General features: G+C 43.1%; 1 protein-coding gene across 1 annotated transcript in view; it reads right to left on the reverse strand.

Moving 5' to 3' along the window:
* The window catches only part of KANK1 (KN motif and ankyrin repeat domains 1), a 161,919-nt gene extending 147,573 nt beyond the window's left edge, over positions 1-14,346 (reverse strand). The window contains exon 1 of the mRNA XM_060237421.1: positions 14,000-14,346. The gene's annotated coding sequence lies outside the window, so the exon portion shown is untranslated. The remainder of the gene's footprint in view (positions 1-13,999) is intronic.
* Between the last annotated feature and the right edge of the window lie 1,105 nt (positions 14,347-15,451).

The raw sequence follows: 15,451 nt of genomic DNA on the forward strand, positions 1-15,451 counted from the left end.
CTTGCCCGACACAGCATGCTTGGGGAAAAACTGAATCCCCTTGCTTATAACACTTACTGGGTTGTTGCTCCAGATCCTCTTCTACATCAGAATCATCATGTAAATCTAAGGCCATTAAGGTCTTGGACAAAATATAACTATGATCCTCTATCTTAAAGAACCTGGCAGATGGTTCAGGGACTTCAATGTCCATTTCTTCCTCCCCTGAAGAGAACTCCCCCTCTTCTCTAGCGCTTTGATCATCCCCAATGGCACAGCCTGCGCCCATGGATGATTCAGCCATGTTCCGGTTTCCCTGTTTTTGTGCCGCCTTTGTCAACCATTTAGCACCCTTAAAAGCCTTTTGCCTTGTACAAGGGGAAGGGGAGGAGGAGGAAGAAGAAGAGGAGGACCTATGTCTTATTCTACCTCTTTTGCCACATGACCTAGAAAGCCCCTCTTAACTGCTGAGAGAGTTGGGCAAAAAATTCTGGAGGCAAAGCCACTGGGACCGGATTGCCTTGCAATGGGACAGGAGCATTGAGCATTTGGTCTTCTTGTGAGGTGGACACAGAGGGAGCAGAGCCCATAGCGGTAGCCATAATAAATATACTGAAAATAAGCCTGTCGGCTGCACAGCTCACCACCCAGGCGATTGCAGACGACGCAGCATGACCTCCCAGGCTCTGAAAGCCTCTCCTTCACAAGTGCACTGCCGTCCAGTCCGCTAGCCACTTTGGCACGCTTTCCTCGAAGACCCAATATGGCGGCTGTGACAGGGAAATCCGAACAAGCCAGCTACAGGTCATGTTGGCTCCACTCTGAAGACGACCCTCCACCGGGTCAAGCCTCCTGCAAATTGGCAAGGATCCAGGCCCCTTAGCCCTGCCATAGGCTAATAAGCCCTTTGAGCTCTTCCGAGCCTTCTGGCACTTAAAATGGCCACCGGGACAAACCATGGCCGAAAAAAGGTGCTCCCACAGACAAACGGCTAACTCCCCAGAACTCCCCAGAACTCTTCTTCCGAATGGGAACAGGAATAAAGAATAGAGGGAGACAGGTAAGGAATAAGACAGAATAGTATAGAAGTAAAAACAAACAAGTATTTTAGAAACAAAAAAACTGAAGTAGACAATGCTTGCTGTAGGTGGTCTCCCTTCTGAGGCAGGAAAAGAACTGAGGGATGGGTGACTCCTAACCAGAACAGGAAGTGAAACTTCAAGTCCTGCCTCCCTGCAAGTAGGTTAGGAATCACTCACAAGATGTCCTCCTGCCTCAGAGGGAGAACTAGGTGTTTATGCAGTACCCCTATGCTGATCCTAGGTTGAAACTCCATACCCTCATTATATGTTCTCTTTTTGCCATGTTGAGCACTGTTTCCCTCAGAAGAGAAGACTGAGGAGAAGTTGGAATTGAGCAGTTCCACCCTCTCTTCATTACCTCTTACAATTTCACTTTCCTGCCCTTGCAATGGGCCTACCATGTCCTTGCTCTTTTCTACTATGAACGTAAGAAAAGAACCCCTTTTTGTTGTTTTTAGCATCTTTGGCCAGTCTAAGATCATACTGGTCATTGTATGATAGTTGTTAAGTAACCCAAGACTCTGTACCACTTCCCCCTCTTTTTCCTCCACTGCAAGTATTATACTATAGGCAGTTAACAAGAATTGTAAATCAGTTTTAATTCAATGGCAAGTAAAAAGCTAGTATATAAATGGAACAAATAAATATTCATCAGTCCTCACAGGTTATTTGCTTCTGCATCCACAAACAGTTTAAACATTAGAGAGATTTCAATTACAGAGAATTACTGGCATTAGCCAGTAGCTGTTGATATTCAATCTCTTCTATTGATTTCCCAGGTCCCAATATGACCTCAGTTAATACCGCTGGCCATCATTAGTTTGGAAGCAATGGATTTCAATCAATTGTGCTGGGTAGGAATGTAATTGAAACCCACTGTGCACTCAGTTCTAGTTCCTTCTATTACTAGAACTAGGAAGAGTGATTGAACAGCTATTCTCTATTTTTCCCATAGGCATTCGCAATATTAACTTCTTCAGTCATCTCTTTTCTCTATGTTCTTACATGGTTCAGGCATCCAGTTTCTTATATCCATATATCAAATATTATAGACCAGGAATCCCCACTGTTGTGCCTGAGTATGCCACGGCACCTGCCTACACCTTTCCAGGTGCCCTTTTTAGAAAGTGGGCAGGGCCAGGTAGAGCTTTTGTTCAGCAAGGCTTTTTTTGGCCACTGGAGATTTAACTGGCTGTGTTACTTGAACATCAGATGCCACTATAGCTCAAGTATTTCTGAGACCAATTCTCACTCACCTTGTTCCGATCTCATTGCTCCTTTTCCCAGTGCGCTTCTACTGGATTTTGCACAAGCTGCAATGGGGCACAAGCTGCCATGCCACCTCTTTTCAAGTTCACTCCAGCAGGCAGAAATCAGTTTTCATAGGATCCTGCCTGCTGCGGAGGAAACTTGAAGAGAGGTGGAGCAAATCACCACCCCGGGGCAGCTTGTTCAAAATCCAGCAGAAGTGCAGCGGGAAAAGGAACAATGAGACTGGAACAAGGCGAGTAGGTAATCGGTCTGAAAGTAACCTGCATCAGCCATTTTTTAGGCTGGCTCCACCTCCTACAGTGTGTCAGAATTCCAAAGCTGTCCACAGGCTCAAAAAGGTTGGGGACCCTTGTTCTAGACTTTGTCCCTAATAAGGTCAAAGAATACTCTGTGTATGTGTGCACACGCAAATCAATTCCTTCACTGGCAACTTGCAGCTTCATCTAGCTAGCTGGTGAATGGCATTTTTAAAATAAGGTTACTTAAACTTAAAACAAAAGACTTTCCCAGTGTTTCTAGTTGATATGCTACCAGCTCCTTTGTTCAAGTATACTAATTCCTTTGCTAGGGCCATAACAGACGTAACTGAAACAGCCTAGACACAATCTCAGAGGGCACTTTACATATTTTAAAGTAGGGTGTCAAACATGCGGTCTGGGGACTGAATCAGGCCCCCGGAGGGCTCCAATCAGGCCCCCGAGCAACTGGCTGTCATGTGCTTCCTTCTCCCTATATCTTGCTTCCTTCTGCATAACAGCTTGCTTTGCAAGGCCTGCTCAACTGCACAGGAGCTACAGAGCACAACCTCTGTTTTCTCCATTGGCTGAGGATCCTCCCTTGGGGAGGAAGGGGGGAAGCAGAGCTTGTTTTTCCAGGCTCTCCCAATCACACAGCAGAGCTACTGAGCCAAGCCTCTCTTCCTTCTATTGACTGAGGCTCTTCCCCATCCTGGTACCCTGAGGAAGGAAGGAAAGAGCCAGAGCTTCCTTTGCCCAGTTCCTTGAATTCAATGGGAGAGATACAAAGAAAGCACCTTTAAGAGCAACGAGTGCTAACGTTTTAAGCATGTTTTAAGTTTTAAAAATATATATATTTGTGTTTGTCTGTGTCCTTTATAAAGTTTATATTTCTGCTACCTAATCTTAAATAGGTATATGCATGGCTTGGCCCGACATGGCTCGGCCCAACCCAATATGGCCCGGCCCAACAAGGTCCCATTTATGTCAGATTTGGTCCTCATTTATGTCAAATGAGTTTGACACCCCTGTTTTAAAGTTTAAGTTTTTGATATTTTAGGAATTATACAAGCAATGCCTTGTTTATAACAATGTCAAGTAGGATTTCTCAATCTGCAACCACTTCAGGTTTTTCTTTAGTCTTTTCAGTGGTCCTTTTTGTTTTAGTTTGCCTTTTCTCTTTTTCCCCCCACAAACACTGCTCTGCAATAGAAAAAGGTAAATAATTTCTCTCAGAAAAAGGGACAGCAATAATTACTGTTCAAAACAGTGATCTCCTTGAAAGGAAAGATCTATATTCTTTGGTTTAATTTTAGAATGCTGAGCCAGTAGTAGAAATCAGATATTTACTAGGGACGTAACAGAAACAAGCCCATAGAGTTCAATTAATAAGGCCTAGTATCAAATGGCTTCATCAGTCACAGCACTTTTTTCCTCACAATTGTTTCTTTATAAAGAAAAGGAGTAATAGATTCAAGTTTAGAAAAATTATGTGCTTGAAATCAGGATTTTCTTATATAAAGCAGTCAGGAGGGTTTTCTCTGGAAAGGCTGGGGCTGAGAGAAGGCAACAGGAGGGTTCCCTCGCCCAAGGAGTGGTGCATCTGTTAGCATCAGAGGAAGGGAATGTATAGCTAGTCAGGGCTTTTATTATTTCTTTGCACCACCTTTACTGTTGTTTTTTAACTTCCACTGTTGCAGTAATAATTTAAACAACTTGTTATTTTGAGCACTTACAATAAACTTATTACTGTTATGCTGCCTGGGTCCTCACGTCCCTTCAGTCACAGATAGAAGTTGTTTTGTTAAGAACAACAACAACCTTTAATGGCATACGACAACATTACAGACAGGGAGAGAAATACCAGTAAATTTTGTTAAGAAGGAAGACAGGGGTGGGTGGGTGCTCTGGATTCTCTCTGACAGACCCTTACCAGAATGGTGGCAGCCAGTAAAAGACCCTTCTTGGTCCCCCATTTGTGACATGACCCCTTACATATCTCACCCTGACCTAGTTACCGTAATCCATGCAACAGTCACCTCCAGACTAGACTACTGTAACTTACTTAATGTAGGGCTGCCCTTGAGGGTGACCCATAAACTCCAACTTGTCCAAAACATGGCTGTGTGGGTTCTTACTGGGAGCCTCCTGCATGACACATACTCAATCTGTGCTGCACAAGCTGCACTGGTTCCAGTAGAGTACTAGAACAAGTTCAAGCTTTTGCTGTTAACCTCTCCACAGAAATCTTTAGTAAAAGACAAATATTTATGTGATCTGAAGAGCCCTTAATGGCCTGGGACCCACATACTTCAAGACTGCCTTTCCAAACATACCCCTGTCCCTAAAGAGCTTTATGCTCAGGTGATAAGAACTTCCTGATGGTCCCTGGCCCAAGAGATATCTGACTATCCTCAACTATCCTATCCTCAACAAGAGGACAGGTCCTCTTGTGGATCAAAAACTGGCTTAGTAATAGGAAGCAGAGAGTCAGTATAAATGGGCAGTCTTCGCAGTGGAGGACGGTAAGCAGTGGGGTGCCGCAGGGCTCGGTACTGGGTCCCATGCTCTTTAACTTGTTCATAAATGATTTAGAGTTGGGAGTGAGCAGTGAAGTGGCCAAGTTTGCGGATGACACTAAATTGTTCAGGGTGGTGAGAACCAGAGAGGATTGTGAGGAACTCCAAAGGGATCTGTTGAGGCTGGGTGAGTGGGCGTCAACGTGGCAGATGCGGTTCAATGTGGCCAAGTGCAAAGTAATGCACATTGGGGCCAAGAATCCCAGCTACAAATACAAGTTGATGGGGTGTGAACTGGCAGAGACTGACCAAGAGAGAGATCTTGGGGTCGTGGTAGATAACTCACTGAAAATGTCAAGACAGTGTGCGTCTGCAATAAAAAAGGCCAACGCCATGCTGGGAATTATTAGGAAGGGAATTGAAAACAAATCAGCCAGTATCATAATGCCCCTGTATAAATTGATGGTGCGGTCTCATTTGGAGTACTGTGTGCAGTTCTGGTCGCCGCACCTCAAAAAGGATATTATAGCATTGGAGAAAGTCCAGAGAAGGGCAACTAGAATGATTAAAGGGCTGGAGCACTTTCCCTATGAAGAAAGGTTGAAACGCTTGGGACTCTTTAGCTTGGAGAAACGTCGACTGCGGGGTGACATGATAGAGGTTTACAAGATAATGCATGGGATGGAGAAAGTAGAGAAAGAAGTACTTTTCTCCCTTTCTCACAATACAAGAACTCGTGGGCATTCGATGAAATTGCTGAGCAGAAAGGTTAAAACGGATAAAAGGAAGTACTTCTTCACCCAAAGGGTGATTAACATGTGGAATTCACTGCCACAGGAGGTGGTGGCGGCCACAAGTATAGCCACCTTCAAGAGGGGTTTAGATAAAAATATGGAGCACAGGTCCATCAGTGGCTATTAGCCACAGTGTATGTGTGTATATAAAAATTTTTGCCACTGTGTGACACAGAGTGTTGGACTTGATGGGCCGTTGGCCTGATCCAACATGGCTTCTCTTATGTTCTTAACTAGGATAGTTTCTGCCCTGGCCTCTACCTGGTGAAACTCACTGCCAAATGACATCTGTGCTCTGCAGGACTTATTGCCACTCCTCTGCCTTTTCAGAGTTTGGTGTCAAATTATTCACTCTTAGCTATTTAACCAATTCAGGGCATAAGGCTACCACCTTTGCTATATGATTCATTCCAAATGAACCAAGCGATTTTGCAGTCTGGAGACATGGTTTTAGTTCACCAAATGTTCTTATAAACATCCTTAAGGGACCAACATGATTGGATTGCAGAAATGGTATAACAACCAAAGATTTACTTTGAGTACAGCAGCTCCCTAAAACAAGTAGTCTGACTTTGGATGAAGCAATATAAATAGGAGCATTCCTGTAGCATCACTTACAATTAATACTGGATAATTATCTGAATAAATTTTCCTGACTGCCTGAAGTAATTTTTCAGCAGAGTATGAACTGGCCAGCTTCATTCAAGAGTAGAGTTAACTGCATTCCAGGAAGATTCAAGTTGCCTCCAACTACAGCACAATTACACATAACTTGAAACACAAGGCTGACTCTGACTCCTCGGTGAGGCTTAATCTATTGAATAATGAGATATGAATGCACACTTTCTGAAATCACTCAGGCGGATGAGAACGAAACCACTAGATAATGGTGCCCATTATCCATCTCAACCAGCAGAGTATGATACCATGCTCAATTAGGTACAAGGAGAATATGTTCCATGTTATCAAAACCTGTCACAAGTCCAGGGGAATCATACCTCAGTCTTCCAGCAAAGACTGTCAACTTGGACAAAGTTGTTCCAGACTCTTAAGGAGCAATAACCATTCCAGCAGCTGCAAGTGGAGAAGTGGGGAATCAAACCCAGTTCTCCCAGATAAGAGTCCACACACTTAATCATTACACCAAACTGACTTAATTGTACTAGAAGAACATTAAAGGTTGTAGAGACACTGCCAGCAGAAGAGTTGTTACCATTTGATATTAACTTTATTTGATCATAACCACTGCTTGTGTTCATCTTCCAGAAGATAGACTTGGATCCAGAGATCCTGCTGTGTAAGCAAAAGGTACTTGCTCAAGTAAGGGTAAGACAGCCATCATTATCATATTATGGCACTTACAGCTTCACAGGCACATTCCATGGAACTTATGGATCTTCACCCATGTTCAAATTGGAGCAGATATTGGCATGCTGCTCACTTAGGATTTCACAACTTCCTAGAAAGTCTTGCTTGTATCATCATTACTTCTTTAAAAGAGCATTTCAGCAATTCTGCACATTAGATATTTTCCTCAGGGAAAAGGGCAAGGAGGTATCTTATAATTTAAAAATATAGTTCTCAAATTGAGCAAAGAGTTTTGACTGCACAAGCTGATAATACAATCCAAAACTGCATTCTGGCTTTGCATGAAGACAGGGCTTTCTTCACAGTTTCTACTAAGCCAACAAGGCAATCTGGTTTCAAGCCTCAACAGCTTATCCTAAAATGTCTTTGCACAGTCTCCCATTTGAGTACCCTAGGTCAGCAAAGGAAACCTTACTCAGTTTTTAAAGCATTTTTTTAAAAAATCCTTTTATCTTTGTGAAATTGGCATTGCAGACAGAAAGCACTGTAGAGCTTTTGTGGCATTTTGATTTGCAGAGGGCACTGTCTTTAACTCAGTCTTCTATTTATGATAAAGGCCCCTACGTTCTTGTCTCTTGCAATACATTATTGACTTCAGGAGTTGGATGTTGAATATCTTAAGTAATTGGCACTGATGTAGAGAAGCATTTAGATTTCCCATGGGGTATGAAGAGAAAATAAAGAATGCCGCTCAACTATGGATCCAAAGTTCTATTTTTAACCTTCCCCTGCCTAATACTATGTATTCATAAGAATGATAATATATGGTTTCTTCAGATAATTAACAGACAATTCTATACAGCAATACATATCCCTCATTGGAATACAGTAATAAAATGAACATATTAACAGTTAGCAAAGCACCAGTGTTAAGCATCGGTATTTCAAATAATCGAGCTATTGTTTAAATCAAAGACTAGTTTTATTGATAATCCAACACTTGCTCCAATGAACGAAACCTTGAAAGTGATACAAAATGTTACACAGCATAGCATCTTAAAGTCTACTTCAAAGCCAAAGTTTCAGATAACTTCAAAAGCATAACATACAGATGTGAATTGCATAGAGGGTTCAAAGCATACTATCAACTATTCATTTGGGTACTACAACATCTCCTGGTTCCCACACATTCCTGGCTTACTGATATGTATGGGAACTCGGGGGAGAGGCATTTTGCTTTACAATGGTAAGATTACTTGCATATCCTGCATCCTTGAGAGTTACCAGGTAGGGGGGAACTTTGAAGAGGAGTCTTTATTCAGAAAAAGGGGAAAAGATGAAAAGAGGGGAGAGAGATGAGCACAGAATACATATTGATTCAATAATCAGAAATATCATGCTTGACAGCCAGTGCTGATATAAGGATGTCATGGTAACTATCTGCCTTTCTGGTTTGGAAGACCCTAAAGTAATTGACAATAATTGACAATAATAGTAGTTAATTGCCATAACAAAACATGTAATTATGGCAGACAACAGGATCATAATAGGGTAAAGCCAATATCAGAGCAGCCAGCCACAAAGTCAAATTTTCATTCAGTTCAAATGCCTGTTGAAATAAGTATTTGCTGCTGATTGAAAGGTATCTTTAAACTATTTATCTTGAGAATTCCACAGTTCACAACTGTGAACTTTCCTATCTCATGTACTCATTTGCTAGCCCACAAGATAATGGGATGAAAAGCAGGAAGAATTGGCAATATCCAAACTTTCCAACATGAAGTATATATAGCAAGATACCTAGAGGTAGACTGGCTCAATGATAAGAGTTCATCAATGGGGTCAGCATCAGAAATATATCACAAATTGAAGAGCCTTAGATCATTTGCCTCATTAGTTGCCTAGAAGTCAAAGCTCACATATAATTTTATAAAACATCACAAATGGCAAACCAGCTAGACACAGCGTGGTGTAAACTGACAGCACTATGCTGGTTTAACTGGTCAGTACTTGCCATGCCCATAAAATCTTCAGCACAATGACAAGACTATAAATCAAAGTTTTGGAAATCAAATTACACAGCTATAAATTAAAATCCACATACATTCAAGCAGAGGCATATTTCTGGGATTGGAGGGAAAGGGATTAGAAAACCAAGCATTGCTCTTAAATCATATAACCTTTTTGTATCTTGCTGGAAAAGACAGGACACAATATACAGATCTCAAAGTTTATTTTTATTGTAACAGTAATGCAAACTTGATTTGAACTTATATGGAATTGAAACTAAGAGGTTAAGGAGTTAGACATACACCACTCTGGAATTTACACAGCAATTCCGCAAATTTGCTGTGTTCTAACCCCATGTCAAAAAACATGAGCAAGTACAAATGGTTCATATCAAAATATACACATGCCAAGTTTAAAGCTTTCATTAAATTCTGCTACTTCATTCTATTAAATAAATTAATTCTCATGAGAGTTGCTGACAGTGTAAGTTCATAAGAATTTCCAATTAACTGATTGTACTTTTATAACCAAAGGGATGAACTGCTGCCCATTTCTGACAGCTCCTGTCACACTGCAAGCAGCAAGAAAACAAAACCTGCATCAGTTACCAAGCAAATTCTTCATTAGGGAGTTTCATTTCACTTCCTACATCTATTATTTAAGACAGACCATGCACAGCAAGAATGGAAAGACCAAGAGGTATTACAGTTTAGAAAGCACAAAGGAAAGCTGACTATATAAGAGGGCATTCATGAATTTTAAAAAGAAAAAAGCTATACGAGGCACATTTTTCACTTCCATCTGAGCAAATTTGTATCTAAAGGGAGCCTGCACTGCCAAATCTACTGAGCTCCTCAGTGCTACAAGCCAAACAATGGCTTTAGTTCTGCAATCTGAAAGCCCAGTACTGTTCCACAATGCCAGTATGAATACCCAAGGGTAGGAGTTACATGACCACAATTGTACAGATGTGGACTGGCACAGAAAACTTTCCCATATCCTAGAGGAAGGTTTTCATTTGTATTTTGGTACTCTAAGGCTCAAGTTAAAGGCAACATCCTTTCCATTATTCATTTACCCTTCACTTTAGTCTTTGCCAAAGCTATCTAGCTTCCTTTCTAACCAAAGTAACTGATCAGACAATCGCGTATTAGCTGTAGGCACTCTCGGATGAAACAAATTATCAAGATAATTTCAAGATGGTTTCCAACAGCAGCTGAAGATGAAAACTGCCTGTGGTGCTCTGGTTATCTATACTAGGAACAAAACCCAGAAAGAGCAAGACCTTGTGGATTCTACAGGATATCTCAGCAGCTTTTTCTGCCATTTGCCACAATATTCTTTTGCGTCACGTTGTACATTAACTCATTCCTAACTTACATGAGTAGAGAAAAGAGTTAGTGGGAGACTGTTCCCCTCCCCCCCCCCGTGGGAACTGCCTGACAGATTCCAGCTTGTCCCCCCCCCCTTTTCTTTTGCCAACAAGTCACAGCTGATTTATGGTGTCCTCAAGGGGTTATAGAGGCAAGAGACATTCAGAGGTGGCTTTGCCTTTGCCTACCTCTGCATAACAATCATGCACTTCCTTAGTAGTCTCCCTTCCAAATACTGACCAAGACTGACCCTGCTTAGCTTCTGAGATCTGAGATTGGGCTAGCCTGACCTATCCAGGTGAGATCCCCATATTAAAACCTCCACAGAAAACCACTACAGAAGTTACTGTTTCATCAGTATGCAGGTGATTGCCAGCTATGCTTCTCCTTTCTCCCTATATCAAGTACAGGACAGCCCTTCATGAATAGCAGCCCAACATCCATAGGACTGGAGGTAAGCCAGGTAAGACAGAGATGCTGGTGGCGAGAGACTCAATGATCTAGATATGGGGTGCCAGTGTGATATAGTAATCAGAGTGATGGGCCAGGACGGAGGAGTTCCAATTTCAAATCCTCACTCTATCATGAAGTTCACTGAAAGGCCATCATACACAGCCATCCAAACCTACCTCACAGGAATGTTGTCAAAGGACAGTGTAGGGAGGGGAAATAAAATATAAGTATCATCATACTGTTCCTGATAAGGTCAATCTCTTCATGTAGTAAACTTAAAAGTATGATTTGCTTATGGCTAGAAGAGCTTTTTCCCCCAGTCTTGGTTATACTAGAGTACCCCCTCCTGAAAGCTAAAGACCTAGGCATTATCCTGTATTCTGACAGCTTCATAACGCAGACTACAGTAACACATTCAACAAAATCCTTGAACAGTTTTTACCTTCCAGCTGGTTCAAAAGGCGTAGCCAGATTTACTGCACCTGCTAAGCCAATATTTTTGAATTGTACTGGTTACCAGTATACTTCCAAGAACACCACCATATTGACAAGCAGATTCTGCACAGTCCCAGAAGCAGCATCTGCACACAATCCCAAGCCATACCACCACTGCTTAATGAAGTCTTTCACTCCCACTTCAGTCAAACTTTTCACAGCAGCAGCACAGCCATTCTATAGGCTAGCTGCATTTCCTCAGGGAGTCACATGCTAAAATGTAGTTAGCTACTTTTTCTTCTCAAGAATCAGTTCTGTTTTATCTACGAGATATTAGTTAAGTGAAGTAGCAACATGGGAGGGTCTTTTCTAACCCACGTTCAAAATCCATCTGGGACACAGTAAGGAAAGCACATCCTACATTAACACACTCAAAGATAGTTTCGTATTAAATTCAGACCATTCAGTAAGTCTTCATTTTCTCTATACTTCCTACAAATACTAAACTCAGACAGGTTATAGTCTAGGCAGGGGTGTCAAACATGCAGCCCAGGGGGCCGAATCAGGCCCCCGGAAGGGTTCTCTCAGGCCCCCAAGCAACTGGCTGTCATCTGCTTTCTTCTGCCTTTTCAAGCCTTGCTCAATCACACAGGAGCTACATAGCAAAACCTCTATTTTCTCCTTTGGCTGAGGCTCCTCCCTTGGAGAGGAAAGGGGGAAGAAGAGCTTGCTTGAGAGCAGGCTCTCTCAATTGCACAGCAGAGCTACTGAACCAAGACTCTCTTCCTTCTATTGGCTGAGGCTCCTCTCCCTTGTGGTCCCTGGGGGAAGGAAGGAAAGAGCCAGAGCTTCACTTGCCCAGTTTCCTGGATCCCATGGAAGAAATACAAAGAAAGCGCCTTTAAGACTAATGAGTGCTAATGTTTTAAGCATGTTTTAAGGTTTTCTAAAAAAAAATGTGTCTGTGTCCTTCACAAAGTTTATATCTCTGCTACCTAATCTTAAATATGGCCTGGACCAGCCTGACAAGATCTCATTTATGTCAGATCCAGCCCTCATAACAAATGAATTTGACACCCTTGGTCTAGAGTAAATTAATTCTACTGAAACTGGTGATAATTATCTTCTTCATCCAGTTTAAGCCATAACCATACTAAGTGCAGAGCAATGCTATTACAAAATGGCAATATAAGAGGTATTAAAGTAATGCTTCCGTTTAAAAAAAAATCAATAGACTTGAGCTTACTTCTCATCTAGAGCCTTTGCGTACAACCAGATGGGCAGAGCTTCAAATGGCCGATGCTTTATTCTTCACATTATGAGGGTAATTTTCTTTAATCACCCCAGAGCAAATATGGGGTTGTACTAATGGGCTTAAAATCGATTTTATTCAAACTAGGCTAAGTAAAGCGAGTGATCTATATACTAGCATTCAGAGGTAGACAGCTAAATGCATGACAAAGTTTGACTACTTTTTTCAGCCCTGGTGCAAGGATTGTTTCTAATACAGCACAGAGTTGTCCTCATGCAATAAACAGCCTCTATCAGAAACAAGAAGTGGGTTAGGGGAGCAGATGATTGTGTAATCGCAAAAACTATGCTTATTTGCATAGTTAGGGAATAACCATGAATTTTTTGGCAGGAGTGTGAATCCTCAGGTTACAAATAGTAATAAGAAACAAGGTTACAAAAATAAGATAGCTGGAGGGAGGCAATTTTCCTGCAAGCTCTCAACAGGCTGCTTAAACCAGACCTCTGAGTAATAACCATAGATCAATAAGCTTCCAGCTATGCATAGAATGCAGCTTCATTAGCTAATTCAGGTGCACAGCAGCAGTAGCAGCCCAACAGGGAGGGAAGAAAGTTTGATTCTTTCCCCCTGTACCAGAAACCAGCATAACTGAAGTGCTGACAGGCATCATCTTCTGGCCTCCAAAATTACACCCCCTCCCCATCCCAAATACCTTTGATGATTCTGGAACAAAAGCCTCCCTCATCCCTGCTGTTCCAAAGAACTGGAGGCAAAGGTGAAGCAGAAAAAGAGCAGAGGGAAGCAGCCCACCCCCCCCCCCTCCGCTCTGGCTATTGCAACGTCAAGTGAAAGGGAACTCGAGGGAGGGGGGAATGGGAGAGGGGGAAATCCTGCAGCCCTAGGCTGTGCAAGCAGTAACAGGACTGCCAAAGCAACAGCCTAGCTTCCCTTCCCGCCCCCAACGCATGAGATAAAGCAGCAAGTCACAGGAGAAGGATACAGGGAACAAGTGGAGATAAGAGAGAAAACAGAACAGCCGATTCCTCCGGCCAGAGCCCAGTCGGCATCCCCAAGCTCATTTTCAGGTGATTCAATCTTCCCAGGAAGAAGGGTGTGTGGAAAGGAAGGCAGATATTCACTCACAGGCTGCACACATTTCTTAGCACAGTTCACCAAAGTTCCCTTCCTAGCTTTCGCCAAGAACAAGTCGCAGTTCTCCAGCCTGCCTGCGGGTCGCAATCAGCCCAAGCCAATGCCCACCTCCCGAGCCACAGAGCGTGACTCACCTCCCTGTTGTTTAACCTGCTGGAAGGGGAGGGGGGCCGACTGCACGTCCCAGCGCGTAGAGACAGCGTAGGCTTTTCCAAGCAGGCGGCTCCAGTCCAAAGGGTGAAGGCTGTGCCAGGCACCTCTTGTTCACGGCCAGGAAAACCCACCCGAGGAGCTGCAGCTACTCCAAAACGACGGGGAGAGCCGCCTCTGCAACAACCCGGGAGCCACTCAGAGTTTCCTCCGGCAAACTCCTCTCGTGCCTCTTTGTGGCAAGCAGCTTCTCTCGCGCACACCGGCTCGCCCGCACTGCGGCTGCGCGCGGCTGCCTAAAATCAACGATGTTAACTACTCCCCCCCCCCCTTCCATCCCGGGATTCCATAGACGAAGCGTTTCACATCACGTGGTAGCCTGTGCCGCAGGGTCTGGAGCTAGCCGGCGCGAGGACGGAGGGGTGGACCGAGTCCAAGAACAGGATCATTCACTAGCAGCAGCCTGCATAAATTGGAATGGCCAGAAAGACAGGGAGCACCTGATAACTGGCACGGAGTAGCCCTTTTCTGTTCCCGCTAGGTGAAAAGTTCTGTGTAACTCAGCGAAGTTGGCGGGAGGAAACGTTAACTGCCTGTAGATTTGAGAAGAATATGTCTGCTAACACAATAATAATAATAACAACAACCAGGGCTTTTTTTGTAGGAAAAAAACATCAGGAACTCATTTGCATATTAAGCCACACTCCTGACTTCCATGTCAGGCTGAACTGCGTTCCTGTGCACCGCTGCTCAAAAAAGCTCTGAAAACAAGAAGAGATGTTGGGCGTGCAGCAGTGACCAAGTCCGGGTGTGAGGGTTTCTTGCATTTCTCTCCCCTCCCCCCCACAAAGAGATAGGGGTCCAGCTTTCTGAAAGATTTTAGCCTGCAAATTTTCATGTTTAATTCTGAACTTAGCATGTCTGTTGAATATGTTTTGTGAATGTGCATATGGTAATTAACTACAAGAAAAAAAAATTGGGAATTCTTTACATGGGATTCCCCCCCCCCCTTTTTTCTGGTTTTCTGTCAGCTGTGCACATAAAGTCACAGCCTCCTTTGTATGACCTTTCTTCAGTGCCTCTGACTGGCAGTGACCTTGATGGAAAGCTGCTGTGTTTCTGTGACAACATCAACACCGTGTTCCTGTTTCCACAGGCAGCAACAGATGTCAGTGTTTTCCATCAGTCTCAATAACTGATCTATTGGAGCTATTATGCATTCCTGGCTGGTGCTTTCCTACACCAGCAAAGACATTAGATGAGCCAGTGAGGTGACAGTTTGCTTCTGGTGTATTTATTGCGGTGACTGTTCCCCTTTTCAGACTCTAAGGGATGCAGGAGTCGAATGTTCATTTTATTTTATTTAAATAGTGATAGCCCTGCTTTTCTCCCAAACATACAGTTGCACAGCAAGTAACAGCAGCATTAAGCTTATT

The sequence above is a fragment of the Heteronotia binoei genome, chromosome 4 (assembly GCF_032191835.1).
Source record: "Heteronotia binoei isolate CCM8104 ecotype False Entrance Well chromosome 4, APGP_CSIRO_Hbin_v1, whole genome shotgun sequence".
Lineage (NCBI taxonomy): Eukaryota > Metazoa > Chordata > Lepidosauria > Squamata > Gekkonidae > Heteronotia > Heteronotia binoei.